This window comes from Pimephales promelas, chromosome 16 (assembly GCF_988280905.1).
Source record: "Pimephales promelas chromosome 16, fPimPro1.hap1.1, whole genome shotgun sequence".
Lineage (NCBI taxonomy): Eukaryota > Metazoa > Chordata > Actinopteri > Cypriniformes > Leuciscidae > Pimephales > Pimephales promelas.
Window position 1 is genome coordinate 31810572 of NC_142784.1, and position 17326 is coordinate 31827897.

Below are 17326 nucleotides of genomic sequence, written 5' to 3' on the forward strand. Positions count from 1 at the left end.
CTACGGCTCGACAATAGACCCTCATCCCTACGGCTCGACAATAGACCCTCGTCCCTCCGACTCGACCATAGACCCTCATCCCTGCGGCTCAACTAGAGACTTTCATCCCTCCAACGCCACCAGAGACCCTCATCCCTCCGGCTCCACCGAGGACTCTGCCTGTGCCATGAACTTATAAGTTATACTCCGGCTTCACCAGAGACCCTCGTCCCTCTGGCTCCTCAAGAGACCCTGCCTCTACCGCGGACTTACAATGAGCGGCAGTGTCTGTGTTTCAAAGGTTGGTGGTTCAATCCCCGGTTCCACCTGACCAAGTGCTGAGGTGTCTGTAAGCTGGACAACTAACCCCAGCTGCTCCCGACAAGCTGGATGGTGCCTTGCATTGCTGACACCACCGTCGGTGTATGAATGAGTGAGTGAATGTGAGGCAATATGTGAAGCGCTTTAGGTCTGTGAAAGCGCTATATAAATTCAGTCCATTTACCATTTACAAATTATACTCCAGCTCCCCCAGAGACACTTGTTCCTCCAGCTTAACGAAATACCCTCGTCCCTCTGGCTCCATAAGAGACCCTGCCTGCACCGCGGACTTACAAGTTGTACTCCGGCTCCTCAGTCCTCTGGCCATCAGGTTCCACCTTGGATGCTAGTTGCTGTGGCTTCATGTTGGGCACCAGTTCCAGTGGTGTTGCTCAAGCCCATCGGTTCTCCGTCTGTGCCCTGGGATCCCCTGATATAGGTTCCTACTCTGTCAGTCGTCCTCCGGAAGTCAAATCAAAGTCAAGTCAAAGTGTTTATTGTCATATGCACAGAGAGAAAAACAAGTTTTTCCTATACAATGAAATTCTTTCTTTGATGTCCACAGTGAATGCCAAGACTAGTACAAAGTACTTAAAAAAGAAAGCGCGCACCGCACACACACACACACAAACAAAATTAAAAATGTTGTAGAATAAGAATTTGAACATATTGAAAATTTTAAATATTGTACATATATGTAAGCAAATGTGCAAAAATGACTGTGCAATACAATAATACATTAAAGTGCAATTGAGTGCAGCTCCATGATAATAGGAACATTAACAGATATGCAATCTATGCAACAATTAGTCTAAATATTCTGTAAGATGTGATTCTTATAGAATACCCAAAGTCGAAATTGGGGGCAGGGTGCAGCCCTATATGCTTCACGTATGTTACTGTAAACATTGTCTAGTGGGTTTTTATTTTAATTTTGTTTTTGACCAGGAACATCAAAAGTCTGGCCATGTGTCATTTTTTACAAAAAACATGTGGGATACCCACATTCCTGACAGAAAACATATGTTCATTTGATTTAAATGTAGTTAAAATAATCCAGTATAAATTTAGTATCTTATCTTTTAATTTTTCCAGATCTGGTCCTGTGGGCGTCAGTATCACACAGTGATCACAGTTCACACCTGCAGTGAAGCCCCTCACACAACAATTCACCAATAAATACTGGGAATATTCCCATCTTCCTACAAGAGAAGGACAAACTCCAGGAGTAGCAGCTGAAATCTGTGTGACTGTTAAAGATGGAGTTTATTAAAGAGGAGATTGAAGACATGACTGATCCAGAACCATCCAGAGTTAAACATGAAGATACTGAGGAACAAATAGGTTGGTGAACATTCTTGATTCTTCATGGTTGACTGCTTTCGTATCTCTGAAATATGGATTACAAATGATAGAGAAATGAATACTAATGATCAGAAGCCACTTTTAATCGCATTCACAAGTGAATGACAGAACCCAACTTTGCACATTAAAGATACTTTTATACAGATAGATGTCTTGTTTTCTATTGTTTTGCAAAGTGTTTTTAATTCTCACATTTAACCTCATTGATCTGATTTTTACGTTTATTTTAGACCAGCTGGAAGTGAGGGAGCAAAGACAGAAACTAAATGAAGTCAAGAAACACTGTGACTTCAAAACTCAAAGAACAGAAGCCAAAAAGCTGCACTCCTGCTCTCAGTGTGGAAAGAGTCTCCAAAAGAAAATAAACCTTAAGATACACATGAGAATTCACACTGGAGAGAAACCGTATACATGCACTCAGTGTGGAAAGACTTTTTCTCAAGCATCAAATCTCAGTAAACATCTGCACATTCACTCTGGAGAAAAACCATTCAAGTGTGATCAGTGCGGTAAAGGTTTTAATTCATCATCAAATCTAATACAACACCTGAAAGTTCATTCAGATGAGAAGCCATTCTTGTGTTCTTTCTGTGGAAAGAGTTTTTCACGGATGGACAGTTTTAAACTTCACCAGAAAATACACACCGGTGTGAGAGATTATGTGTGTTGTGACTGTGGAAAAAGCTTTACTGCATCCTGTGAACTGAAACGGCACCAAAGAATTCACACTGGAGAAAAACCGTATCCATGCACTCAGTGTGGAAAGAGTTTTTCTCGTGCATCAGGTCTCAGTGTTCATCTGCTCCGTCACTCTGGGAAAAAAACTTTTAGCTGTGTTCAGTGTGGAAAATATTTTGTTTTGTCATCAGATCTAAAAGACCACCTGAAAGTTCATTCAGATGAGAAGCCTTATGTGTGTTCTCTCTGTGGAAAGAGTTTTCCAAGGCTGAAGAGTTTTAAACAACACCAGAAAACACATATTGAAGTGAAAGATCATGTGTGTTGTGAATGTGGGAAGAGATTTACTAGAGCTGATTGTCTGAAACGTCACCAACAAACTCATACTGGAGAAAAACCTTACAAGTGCTCATACTGTGACAAGAGTTTTGCTCGGCTGGGACGTCTAAAATCACATGAGCGAATTCATACTGGAGAGAAGCCGTATATCTGTACTCTGTGTGAGAAGAGTTTCAAAGATGCAACAGGTTTAAAAAGGCATATGTTTATTCACACTGGGGAAAAAACTATTTAACTGTGATCAGTGAGATTATAATTTGTCATCAAGTCTAAAACAACATCTTGTAGGAAACTCATGAGCGGAGACCAGGAGACTTGGTTGTAACTTGGTTGAGCTGTCAGTAGATGCAGTCATCAAGTCTTATGCAGTATTGTAGTTTATATACGTTTAGAGGGCAGAGGACCTGGGTGACGACCTTAAACATGCTTAGGAACCCACCATAGACTCTAGAGTGTTACCAATCCTAATCTAATCAGCATAAGTATTCAAAGACTGGGCTTTGAACTCGGCTTGGCTCGTCACACCCTCGGCTCCACCAGAGACCTTCGTCCCTCCGGCTCCACCAGGCACCCTCTGGCTCCAGCAGAGACCCTGCCTGCGTTTGCAGACTTACAAGTTATGCTCCAGCTCCACCAAAGACCCTGCCTGCGGTGCGGACTTACAAGTTATACTCTGGCTCCACCAGAGACCCTCGTCCCTCTGGCTCCACCATGACTTTCGTCCTTCCGGCTCTACAAGAGATCCCGCCTGCGCTACGGACTTACAAATTATACTCCGGCTCCACATCAGTCCTCTGGCTCTCAGGTTACTCATCGGATGCTCGTCGCCATGGCTTCAGCTTGGGCGCCAGTTCCAGTGGTTTTGCTCAAGTTCATTGGTTCTCCTTCCCTGCCCCGGGATCCCCTAATATTGGCTCCCACTCCGCCGGTTCCCAAATTCCCATTGTTTCCATGTGATAGAGGTTTAAATAAAATGTAATAGCCTCAGGGCGAACGAAAAACAGTTTGCGTCATGTATTTTAGAAATGTCAAGGTTCGCATCTTCTCTATTAATTCAAGAGCATTTGATGTTTTGTATCTATTATCTTTGAACTGATTATGAAATTGGCATGATACATTTACCTGACATAATAAATTGTAAACATCTGATTTTATTCTAATTGAGTCTGACATTATTTTCAGTAAAGAGTTAATAATCAAACATTCAGATGAGAAGCCTTATGTGTGTTCTCTCTGTGGAAAGAGTTTTCCACGGCTGAAGAGTTTTAAACTGCACCACAAAACACATGATGAAGTGAGAGACCATGTGTGTTGTGACTGTGGGAAGAGCTTTACTAGAGCTGACCATCTGAAACTGCACCAAAGGACTCATAATGGAGAAAAACCTTACAAGTGCTTACAGTATACTGTGACAAGAGTTTCACTCAGTCTGGAAACCTGAAAAAGCACAAGCGAGTTCACACTGGAGAGAAGCCGGACAACTGCACTCAGTGTGAAAAAAGTTTCAGAAATTCAACAGGTTTAAAAATCCATCTCTGTTTTTACTCTGGAGAAAAAACATGTAACTGATCAATGTGGTAAAGACTTTAATTCATCATCACAGCTAAAATTAAATCTGAAAATTAATTCAGATGAGAAGGCAATTTCTTCCTTGTAGGTCTGAGACGAGAGTTCAAGAGATTTCCACGACGCATGGTGAGAACTGCAATGTCCTTCAACTACTTCAGTTCTCGCTCATCCGACATGGAAATTATGCATTGAGGTCCAAAGATGCGGTGAATTTATGTAAGTGTGAATCTATTGTTCAATCCATATATTATATATTTTATTAGTGTGCATTATTAATTATTGTAAAACTTGATTTGGTCCAGTGCGTAGATGTAATTTACTGAATGCGGCCCCTTTATGAAATATGACACCGCGCGCACTGAGCATGCGCGGAAGAGAGACGCGCGAGAGTATTTAGAGCTTTGTTTTCTTTCTTCTCTCTCTCTTTCTGTTGTTTCCTTTGACGCTGCTATGGATATTACAGTCGAACACTTTGTCATCCACTGTAAGTGTATATTATGTTAAAGTTCTTGATAATGCAATAAAAAAGAGAGAAGCGCGAGAGACACGAGACAAGAGCTGAAACTTCACCAGTTGAGGCTGAAAGTGACGCTGTTTAACGATCATGAATGAAGAGCAAATGTGAAATATATGCCGCATATTTCCAGTCTGCAGGTGAGAGTTGTTATATTTATCATGAATTTTGTGTTGCGCAAATGTCCAGTTCGTAGCAAAATAACATACAGATAATTAAATCATAACGTTAGTTTGGATTTGCATACATTTATGTGTATAACATTAGGAATATTTTGTAGGATTTATATTATCTTTGTAAGATTCCTGTTTAATTTATATAAGATAATTTATTTACCATGTGACTCGTTTCATCCTTATAAAATCTGGAGTCACATAACAATGATTGAATAATCATTATATAGAGCCGTTTTAAATGCTACATAACCGCATCAACATTATCTATATTTCTTAAATCAAGCACAAATGGCCATTTCATTTCAGAAGTGTAATTATTAAAGTATAAACTCAGTAACCTTGAATTTGGCAGATCTGCTGTCCCTCACAATAGTTCACCAATTAAGAAAGCTTAAGTTGCCTAGTTCAACCAAAAATTGCAATATATGATAAATTAAATAATGAGGAATATGTGATAAATTATTCTGAAAAACAACAACACTTAAATTATCATAGTATTGTAAAGTACTTGTCATCCACATTTTGGTGGTCAAGTGTTAGATTATTTTCTTTTGTGTCAACATTCTCAGTCCCTTATCAATGGTTGTTTTCTGTTGTCTTATGTTACATTTCTGATTAGTTTAGATATTAATTGAATAATAGAACCTGTGCCCTGTTTCATCCCAATTATATCTTGAGTTACGTGAAAATTATCAACCTGCAGTTGTTTAATATGCTACTAAAATCTAACAATCACAATGCTCTATATTTGAATTAAATCAAAGGCACCATATGTGTTTACTGTTAAATTATTTCAGTATAAATTCAGTAACTTATCTCTGATTTTTCCAGATCTGGTCCTGTGGGCGTCAGTATCACACAGTGATCACAGTTCACACCTGCAGTGAAGCCCCTCCCACAACAATTCACCAATAAATACTGGGAATATTCCCATCATCCTACAAGAGAAGGACAAACTCCAGGAGTAGCAGCTGAAATCTGTGTGACTGTTAAAGATGGAGTTTATTAAAGAGGAGATGGAGTTTATTAAAGTGAAAATTGAAGACATGACTGATCCAGAACCATCCAGAATAAAACAAGAAGATACTGAGGAACAAATAGGTTGGTGTCCATTCTTGATTCTTCATTGTTGACTGCTTTCGTATCTCTGAAAATATGAATTACAAATGACAGAGAAATGCATGTAAATGATCATAAGCCAGTTTTTGTTTTAACAAGAGAATGACAAAACTGACCTTTCAAAGATACTTTATACAGACAGGTGTCTTGTTTTCTAATTGCTGCTTACTGTATTCCACAAGTCCTATGTTCAAGGGTTTCAGAAGAAGAAAAAAAAAAGCTTCTTGCACAAGGGAGTGACAGTCCATTATGCATACGCGCATTGCACGTCACGGAGGCGCGGGCACGAACACTTGCATTTTCCTATCAACAGATGAAACATCACCATCTACTCCATAATTTCTGGTCATACAGAAAATAATAATACATTATTTACAACTACTTTTATTTGTTTGTAATCTCACAATCACGAATAATACCGGTGTCCTCTAATTATGTAATGTGTATGAAACGTGCATTTCTCTCTGACGCATCCTTAAAGGGATACTCCACTTTTTTTGGAAATAGGCTAATTTTACAACTCCCCCAGAGTTAAACTGTTAGGTTTTACCGTTTTCGAATCCATTCAGCTGATTTTCTGATATTTAGAAGAATATCAGTAACCAGACTGTTTCTGGTCTCAGTGACTTCCATAGTATATATTTTTTTCCTACTATGGAGGTCAGTGAGAACAGAAACGGTCTGGTTACTGATATTCTTCTAAATATCAGAAAATCGGCTGAATGGATTCGAAAACTGTAAAACCCAACAGTTTAACTCTGAGGGAGTTGTAAAATTAGCCTATTTCCAAAAAAAGTGGAGTATCCCTTTAACAAAGGAGATGGAGATTTGTTTGCAGACATATTTAGGCTGTTATAGTCTATAACTCGCCTATAAATCACCTCTATAGGCTGTGGTTATATGGCTCTTCTCATTCTGCACTCATTTAATCATTCAATTTCATTTCCAGGTTCTAATTTGTAGAACCTGGAAATAAAAAAAATATTTTTTAATTTTCTAATTTTTACTAATTATTAAAAAAATGTTAAGTTTAGCATAATTAATAGTTATTTTTTATTATTTACAATTTAATATAAATGTTAATTTGCTGATAATGATAAAGAAAACTGCTTTATAATTATTTAAAAGAAATATGTTTGGCTTAATTGTTAATATTAATTTATTTAATATAATTGTTAATTTGTCAATAAAGACTACTGCTTGATAATAGTGAATCATTTACGTTGTCATTTTCAAGCTACATGTTCTTGATCGCGTCTACAGTGTGTGACGTGACTGCGGGGGATTATTATTATTATTTTTTTTGGTCGGTTAACCGCGAGATTTCTTGCTGCTTCACTGCGGTGAAAAAATCCCATACCGTCACAGCCCTAGCTAAGTGTGTTTAATTCTCACATTTAACATCATTGAACTGATTCTAACTGATTCATATGTTTATTTTAGACCAGATGAAAGTGAAGGAGCAAAGACAGAAACTAAATGAAGTGAAGAAACACTGCGACTTCAAAACTCAAGAAACAAAAGCCAAAAAGCTGCACTCCTGCTCTCAGTGTGGAAAGAGTTTCCAAAAGAAAATAAACCTTAACAGACATTTGAAAATTCACACTGGAGAGAAACCGTATCCATGCACTCAGTGTGAGAAGAGTTTTACTCGTGCTTCAGCTCTCAAGTATCATCTGCACGTTCACACTGGAGAAAAACCATTCAACTGTGATCAGTGTGGGAAAGGTTTTATTTCATCATCACAACTAAAACAACACCTGAAAGATCATTCAGATGTGAAGCCTTATGTGTGTTCTCTCTGTGGAAAGAGTTTTTCACGGCTGGACAGTTTTAAACGTCACCAGAAAACACATGATGAAGTGAAAGATCTTGTGTGTTGTGACTGTGGAAAGAGCTTTACTAGATCTAGTTATCTGAAACAGCACCAAAGAATTCATACTGGAGAAAAACCTTACAAGTGCTCAGTTTGTGACAAGGGTTTCACTCAGGGTGGAAACCTGAAACTACATGAGCAAAGTCACTCTGGAGAGAAGTCGTACCACTGCTCTGAGTGTGGAAAACGTTTCACTCATTCTGGATCCCTGAAACGACATGAGCAAATTCACTCTGGAGAGAAGCTGTGCCACTGTACTGACTGTGGAAAAGGTTTTACTTCAACATCATGTCTCAAAATACACCTAAATTGTCATACAGGTGTCAAACCTCACTTGTGTTCTCTCTGTGGAAAGAGTTTCAGTCAAAAAGGAAACCTTAACGCACACATGAGAATTCACACTGGAGAGAAACCGTATCCATGCACTCAGTGTGAGAAGAGCTTTGCTTTACTATCAGCTCTCAGGTATCATCTGCAGGTTCACTCTGGAGAAAAACCATTCAAGTGTGATCATTGTGGGAAAGGATTTATTTCATTATCAAATCTAAATTCACACCAGAAAGTTCATTCAGACGAGAAGCCTTATGTGTGTTCTCTCTGTGGAAAGAGTTTTCCACGGCTGAACAGTTTTAAACAGCACCAGAAAACACACGATTAAGTGAGAGATCATGTGTGATGTGACTGTGGGAAGAGATTTATTACATCTAATCATCTGAAACGGCACCAAAGAATTAAAATTGGGAAAAAAAACCTTACAAGTGCTCAGTTTGTGACAAGAGTTTCGTTCAGTCTAGATTCACCTTGGACACGAATAGCGCGTTTTTGTTAAAAGAAAAACCACTGTACTCAGTGTGAGAAAAGTTTCAGAAATTCCACAGGTTTAAAAATCCATCTCAGCTTTTACTCTGGAGAAAAAAAAAACATTTAAATGATCAGTGTTGTAAAGACTTTAAAGGTGCCATATGGGATAATTGAGGTAAAAATATCCAACAAATGAGCTACACACATCAAAAGAATGAGAAGAAATAAGTGCAATGATGTCATTAAAAAAGTTATACAAGTTATAGTGCTGCCGAGATGTAACCTAAATTAGCATGCTAAATTACTAGCCCCGGCCCGGCAGGTGTCGTAATACCAGTTTCGGCCATGGGAGGCAATGTTACCACCAGCCAAACTGATGTACACGAGTAAAGGCCAATTTATACTTCTGCGTAGGGTGCGCGCAGTAGGTACGGCGTACCATACGCACAGACGCGTCCCATACCGCGTACCCTTCCGCGTTGCCTGACGCGCACCTCTTCAAAAATGTAACTACACGTCGCGACGACGCGGACCGCAAGATCGGTGATTGGTCGTCTTGGTAGCATCGTATTTCCTCATACGCATTTCCGCACGTACCTTCTCACGCATTTACACACGTACTATCTTCTCCGACGTCTTCTCTCATTTCTGCCTTTCAGTTTTAGTAATTTCACTAAAATGAACTGTTTTTCCACCCCAATAAGCTCCAACTCCAACATGATCCACTCTCTTTCAGTCGCTATTGCTTGTAGTAACCTAGCCGCGAGGAATCTAAACACAGTGGAACATTAAAACCCTCCGCCGCCTCCTAGCGTTTCGGAGCAGTACTGCAGAGCAACCAATACCTGAACGCAGAAGTATAAATGCTCACAACGGCGTCGCCTACGTGCGAAGCCAACGCCGTATACTACGGCGTACCCTCGACGCAGAAGTATAAATTGGCCTTAAGTCGGCGGCTTGTGTGTACTTGAACCTGATGTCAGTCGTGTGGAAAATACAGACCCACATCATCACACACCTTCCACCACACCGAGAGACTGGCATGGGGTACTTTCCATAAGATCATCTTTCAATGCAAATCAAACCAGCTATTAGGCTAACTGAAGTAAAACCATGCCAATCTCTCGGTGTGGTGAATGGTGTGTGATGATGTGGAGATATTTTAATCCCAAAGGCCAAGGGAACTTTATCAGGATGCATATTATCCTGGATCCATGAAATAACTGGCTTTTAAAAATAAAAATCTTCCTGACTCTATGGGAATTTAACATAGGGGTGCCCTGACTTAAGCACCTTGTATTTTAAGGAAAAACATTTATTTACTTATGATACATTATTCATTCACAAAGAAAATTTGTGTCCTTAAAGGTTGGAGTTTTCCTCATTTTTCTCATTAAGGCATTAAGATCAATATCCAAAAGATGATTTTTTTATTCCTCTTTTTAGGCAACTTTAGCATGGGTGTCCAAACTTATTCACATCACTGTATGTACACATTTATGGCCTAAGAAATGAAACGAGCGGTTTGTGTGAGAAAACGAACAGTATTTATATCGTTTTTACCTCGTGTAACCACAACAACCATGTCAAACTGATCTGACGGCACGGGCGCTTCGTTCTGCGCATGCGGCGGAAGTGAACGCTTGCACGTCTACGTCACTCGTTGTTTATACAGAGATTTCAGAAGTTTTACCTTTTACTAAACATATTTAGATATATCGAAATCGTCTTCCATATTGCAATTTCCTGTACATCTAAATATGTTTAGTGAAAGGTAAAACTTCTGACATCTCTGTATTAACAATGAGTGACGTAGGCGCGCAAACGATCACTTCTGGCGCATGCGCAGAACGAAGCGCCCGTGAACTGAAGGAGATCGCAGTTCTCCGTCGTGGAAATCTCTTGAACTCTCGTCTCAGGCCTACAAGGAAGAAAAGGAATAATCAAATAAAGTCGTTATTTTTATTTTTTATTTTTTTGGACAAACAGTATTCTCGTTGGTTATTTTGGGTGAACTAACCCTTTAACGTCTCGTCCGAAGGGCGGTATAGTGTCCCCATCAATTTACTGGGGCGTTAGGACCCACACAGACCACAGGGTGAGCGCCCCCTTCTGGCCTCACTAACACCTCTTCCAGCATCAACCTGGTTTTCCAGATACTAACCAGGCTACAGGGTGATACGGCTGCTGGCATGATAGGAACGATAATCTCAGGTACTGTTAATGTGCTTTATTTTATGTTAAAAATGTGTAATATGACTTTGAATATAATTTAGTGCTCCCGGCTTTGTAGCTGTAAAAGCAACAATGGATAATTCACCTCAGTTTTTGAAATGAAAATGTAAACAAACAAGTGTATAATTTGAGATAATTTGTAACTCAGTAGCTTGTATTTGAATAATGTTTAAATGGTGTAATATTTGTGAATTTGATTATGTAGCCTTATCCATTTTCTTGCGATTGCCAAGATTACTCTCAGGTGCTGTGCACTTTCCGTGAGACTCCGCCCACACGCTGTTCTGATTGGCTCTGAGTTTGATTGATTTTGACAGAATAAAATAAAACTGAAACAACATCTTGTCTTGTTTGGTCTATCTAAAGATCACAGAATGAGTTAGTTTTAATCACATAAATGATTTTTTTAAATCATTCTATATTAATACATTAACAACATCACATCAATCACAGTTATCTCGTCACTTATATGCTGTGTTTCTATCATCCTATACTGTCCTATTCATGTTAGCCTACTCGTGGACATTACGTCATCATGCTGTAGCGGGGCCCGCCTTAATAATCCTGCATTAGGGCCCGATGTTGGCTCGTCACGCCAATGTTCAGCAGGCAGTGGTTTGAGTCAGAGCTCTTGTCCAGTCTTACACACACACACCGCCTATGATTATTTACCTTTGGGTTTTATTCATATTCTGTTAATTGGCTATTTTATTTATAAATGTATTTTGTTGTTTTCAAGAAACAGTTGGCTGACCTTAATAAATCACATTATGCATTGAGGTCCAACTTAATTCACCAAGATGCAGGGAATTTATGTAAGGGTGAATCTATTGTTGAATCCATATATTATAAATATTTTTACTGCTCATATTATTTAGGCTATAGTAAAAGTTGATTTGGTCGAGTGCGTAGATGTGATTTATTGAATGCGGCCCCTTTAAGAAATATGACACCGCGCGCATTGAGCATGCGCACTGCGCAGAAGAGTGAAGCGCGAGAGTATTTAGAGCTTTGTTTTCCTTCTTCTCTCTCTCTTTCTGTTGTTTCCTTTGACGCTGCTATGAATGTTACCGTCGAACACTTTGTGATCCACTGTAAGTGTATATTATGTTAAAATTCTTGATAATGCAGTTAAAAAGAGAGAAAGACACGAGACAAGAGCTGAAACTTTCACCAGTTGAGGCTGAAAGTGACGCTGTTAACGATCATGAATGAAGAGCAAATGTGAAATATATGCCGCATATTTCCAGTCTGCAGGTGAGAGTTGTTATATTATCATGTAAAAATTGATGTTTGTTTTGCCCAAATGTACAGTTCGTATCGTAACGTACAGAGAATTAAATCATTAACGTTAGTTTTGATTAGCATAACGTTATGTATAACGGTAGGAACATTTTGTAGGATTTCTGTTATCTTTGTAAGATTACTGTTTAATTTATATAGGATAATTTAACATGTGACTTGTTTCATCCTCATAAAATCTTAAGTCACATAACAATGAACAACCTTTTTATAGAGTCATTTTAAATGCTACATAACCGTATCAACATTATCTATATTTCTTAAATCAAGCACATGTGGCCATTTTATTTAAGAAGTGTAATTATTAAAGTATAAACTCAGTAACCTTGAATTTGGCAGATCTGCTATCCCTCACAATAGTTCACCAATTTGGAAAGTTTAAGCCTAGTTCAACCAAAAATTGCAATATGATAATTGAAATTAAATAATGAGCAAGATAAATTATTCTGAAAAAAAAACTTAAATTATTATAATTTTGTTCAGTATTTGTGATCCACATTTTTATGGTCGTGTCATTCTCAGTCCCTTAAAGGGATAGTTCACCCAAAAATGAAAATTCTGTCAGTATTTACTCACCCTCATGTTGTTCCAACCCCGTAAGACCTTCGTTCATCTTCGGAACACAAATTAAGATATTTAAGATATTAAGATCGCTCCTGCATACTAGTCCATAGGCTTCTTGAGGGAATGACTCTAGCTGGCATCGAAAAGTCATTAAATACATCGTTAAAATAGTCCAAGTGACTACAGGGGCTCAATCTTAAGTTTATCAAATGACAAGAATCCTTTTTGTGCCAAAAACAAACAAAAATAACGACTTTATTTCAACTATTCACTGCCTTCTCCATGGGCCTGTAGTCAGTTAACGTAGTGTTATTGTGTAAAGCTACGTCACACGTAGGCTCACTATTGGCCGACCAGGGCCTGAAATTAACACCCGACCACCTGCCAAATGCGGGTGAATTTTGCTATTGGCGGGTAACACTGTCAATCTACCTGCCACATTGGCGGGTAGCCAATGAGAATTGAGTGATTCATTAGGATTTTTACATTTCAACGAAGTCCGCTATTGCGGTGGACTTTAGCTAAAATTTGGCGGCACATTACTGGGGTAAAGAGGCCAGCTGAAACAAAACAAACAGCCAACAAAAAGATGAGGATGAGAAAAAGAAAAGTAAAGAAGACATTTTAATACAAAGTGAACAATCGGCGGCAATGGCAAGGTTCGTGAGCGGCTGATTTATGACAGCGACTGTTGTTTCGTAACGTTCATGCGATCAGAAAGAAGATGAGGCTCTTTTTCTGACTACGTGTGCGAGTATTAAACTGTTGGTGAGATGGGATGAGATAATGTAACGCGTCGCTGTTGTAGGTTACAGTACAATGACAGTTGCACAGATGTGTGTGCGTGTGCAACTGTGCATGTTGGGAGTTGGGAACCGGTGAGAAAATGTCCGGTACCCGGTAATTTTATCAGTAATAACATTATTAATTTAGTTCATATTTAACCGTTCCTGAACGCTGTAACTAAAAGCTGTTAAGAGTAAGACCTGTACGTGACTAAATCCGCCATCAACACAGCCGCGTGTGATTTGTTTACGAGCTGCGGTAGGTCTATCTGTTGAGTATATACTATATATGTTGTGTGTGTGTGTGTCTGTCAAAATCAATGAATAAAAATATTTTTTTTTTATGTATGTTATTAGAGTTATTATTACTTGACAGCACTAAAATGTGTGTTCTTACAAGTTAAAGAACAATATTGTGAAATTCCCGGGTTTGTTTTTTTTTTTTTTTTTTTTTACGTTTATGAGGCAAAAAAAAAATGGCTGGTAAAAAGTCTCTGTGGCGGGTGAATTTTTAAATCCACCTGCCACAGTGGCCGGTGGCCAAAAAAATTAACTTCAGGCCCTGTGGCCGATGCTGGTCATGTGTGTGTGATGCGTGTGACGTACAATAACAGAAGCTTACGCTATTAAACTAGTAACCTGACTCGAGGCAGAGGGAGAAATAAACGAATAGTTGAAATAAAGTCGTTATTTTTGTTGTTTTTTTGCGCACAAAAGTATACTCGTCATTTGATAAACTTAAGATTGAGCCCCTGTAGTCACTTGGACTATTTTAACAATGTCTTTAATGACTTTTCGATGCCAGCAAGAGTCATTCCCTCAAGAAGCCTATGGACTAGTATGCAGGAGCGATCTTAATATCTTAAATATCTTAATTTGTGTTCCGGAAATGAACGAAGGTATTACGGGGTTGATCTACAGTTGTTTTATATGCTACATATAACAATTGCAATGCTCTATTTGAACTAAATCGAAGGCACCATGTGTTTACTGTTAAAGTAACCCAGTATAAATTCAGTAACTCATCTTTGATTTTCCAGATCTGGTCCTGTGTGACTGTTAAAGATGGAGTTCATTAAAGAGGAGATTAAAGAGGAGATGGAGTTTATTAAAGAGGAGATGGAGTTTATTAAAGTGGAAATTGAAGACTTGACTGATCCAGAACCATCCAGAATAAAACATGAAGATACTGAGGAACAAATAGGTTGGTGTCCATTCTTGATTCTTTATTGTTGACTGCTTTCAGATCTGAAATATGGATTACAAATGAAATGACAGAGAAATGCATGTAAATGATCATAAGCCAGTTTTAATCGTTTTTAAAATGCATTATATTATTTTAGTTGAAACTTATAAATAACTACAAATAACTAATGTTAAGGAAATCTGTTGATGTTTAATAAATAAATAAAAAAATATCGGCTGATATATCGGATTTTAAAACCCAAAAATATTTCTATCGGTATCGGCCTTCAAAATCCTATATCGGTTGGGCTCTATTTACAAGCTACATGTTCTTAATCGCGTCTGCAAACTGCGGGTGATTTTTTTATTTATTTATTTTTTTATTTATTTTTTTTTATTTTTTTTGGTCGGTTAACCGCCAAACTGCGAGATTTCTTGCTGCTTCACCGCAGAGAGAAAAATTCCCATACCATCACACCCCTTGCTAAGTGTGTTTAATTCTCACATTTAACATCATTGAACTGATTCTAACTGATTCATATGTTTATTTTAGACCAGATGGAAGTGAAGGAGCAAAGACAGAAACTAAATGAAGTGAAGAAACACTGCGACTTCAAAACTCAAGAAACAAAAGCCAAAAAGCTGCACTCCTGCTCTCAGTGTGGAAAGAGTTTCAGTGCAAAAGGAGACCTTAACAGACATTTGAAAATTCACACTGGAGAGAAACTGTATCCATGCACTCAGTGTGAGAAGAGTTTTACTAATGCTACAGCTCTCAAGTATCATCTGCACGTTCACACTGGAGAAAAACCATTCAACTGTGATCAGTGTGGTAAAGATTTTATTTCATCATCACAACTAAAACGACACCTGAAAATTCATTCAGATGTGAAGCCTTATGTGTGTTCTCTCTGTGGAAAGAGTTTCAGAGGAAAAGGAGACCTTAACACACACATGAGGATTCACACTGGAGAGAAACCGTATCCATGCACTCAGTGTGAGAAGAGTTTTACTCGTGCGTCAGCTCTCAGTTATCATCTACACGTTCACTCTGGAGAAAAACCATTCAACTGTGATCAGTGTGGGAAAGATTTTAGTTCATCATCACAACTAAAACAACACCTGAAAGTTCATTCAGATGTGAAGCCTTATGTGTGTTCTCTCTGTGGAAAGAGTTTTTCATGGCTGAAAAGTTTTAAACTGCACCAGAAAATACACAATGAAGTGAGAGATCATGTGTGTTGTGACTGTGGGAAGAGATTTATTACATCTCATAATCTGAAACAGCACCGAAGAATTCATACTGGAGAAAAACCTTACAAGTGCTCATACTGTGACAAGAGTTTCACTCATTCTGGATCCCTGAAACAACATGAGCAAGTTCACTCTGGAAAGAAGCCGTACCACTGCTCTGAGTGTGGAAAAGGTTTTACTTCAACATCATGTCTCAAAATACACCTAACTTTTCATACAGGTGTTAAACCTCACTTGTGTTCTCTCTGTGGAAAGAGTTTCAGAGGAAAAGGAAGCCTTAACACACACATGAGAATTCACACTGGAGAGAAACCGTATCCATGCACTCAGTGTGAGAAGAGTTTCACTGTAGTATCAGCTCTCAAGCGTCATCTGCACGTTCACTCTGGAGAAAAACCATTCAACTGTGATCAGTGTGGTAAAGATTTTATTTCGTTGTCAAATCTAAATTCACACCTGATAGTTCATTCAGATGAGAAGCCTCATGTGTGTTCTCTCTGTGGAAAGAGTTTTTCATGGCTGAATAGTTTTAAACGGCACCAGACAACACATAATGAACTGAGAGATCGTGTGTTGTGACTGTGGGAAGAGCTTAACTATATCTAGTCATCTGAAACAGCACCAAATAATTCATACTGGAGAAAAACCTTACAAGTGCTCATACTGTGACGAGTTTTGTTCAGTCTGGATCTGTGATTCACACCGGATGCGAATAGCACGTCTTTGTTAAAGCCTTACTTTCCAGTTAGACTAAAGTTTAGCTTTCCTTGAGAGAAAGAAGGCATTACCTTGATGTGATGGTTTGAGACGACTCTCCTGTATATAGTTAGAGCCTGGCCAAATTCAACCTTGGAAAAGCAGTGTGTCGGTGTGTGTGTTGGTCTTTTTGGTTGCAGGTTAAGGAACCACTGCCATTATCGGAGATTGACTGATTTGTTGTTCTGGACACACTGGCGCCAACAACCCAAATCTGTGACCTGGAAGGTCATGACGAGCCTCTGAGTGTCAGCTGAATAATCGATAGAGATCTGTTTCGTCTATCTGTAAATGTGTGGAAAATTACTGTTTATCTATTTCTTGGCCAATGAGAATCATTTAACTTGTAAGCAATGACGTAGCTTAGACCTTGGAAATGGTATAACTGCTGTGATCATTGTAACTGGAAGAGAGACGGCCTACGAACTCCTGTGAGAGTCCTGAAGCTGATGAAACTGCTAACTACATTAAGTAAAACTTTTTTTTTTTTTAATTCTGACTCTGGGTC

At 38.6% G+C, this 17326-nt stretch overlaps 3 pseudogenes across 3 annotated transcripts; all 3 read left to right on the forward strand.

Moving 5' to 3' along the window:
- The first annotated feature begins 938 nt into the window (after positions 1–938).
- Positions 939–3819, forward strand: LOC120470694 (uncharacterized; annotated as a pseudogene). The gene is made up of 2 exons (XR_016146737.1): positions 939–1644; positions 1896–3819. The product of XR_016146737.1 is annotated as an uncharacterized LOC120470694 (transcript).
- Positions 3820–4763: 944 nt separating this feature from the next.
- LOC120470750 (uncharacterized) lies at positions 4764–11304 on the forward strand (annotated as a pseudogene). The gene is made up of 3 exons (XR_016146735.1): positions 4764–4905; positions 5773–6042; positions 7504–11304. The product of XR_016146735.1 is annotated as an uncharacterized LOC120470750 (transcript).
- An 85-nt stretch (positions 11305–11389) lies between these two features.
- Positions 11390–17309, forward strand: LOC120470731 (uncharacterized; annotated as a pseudogene). The gene is made up of 3 exons (XR_016146734.1): positions 11390–12066; positions 14664–14827; positions 15362–17309. The product of XR_016146734.1 is annotated as an uncharacterized LOC120470731 (transcript).
- The last annotated feature ends 17 nt before the right edge of the window (positions 17310–17326 follow it).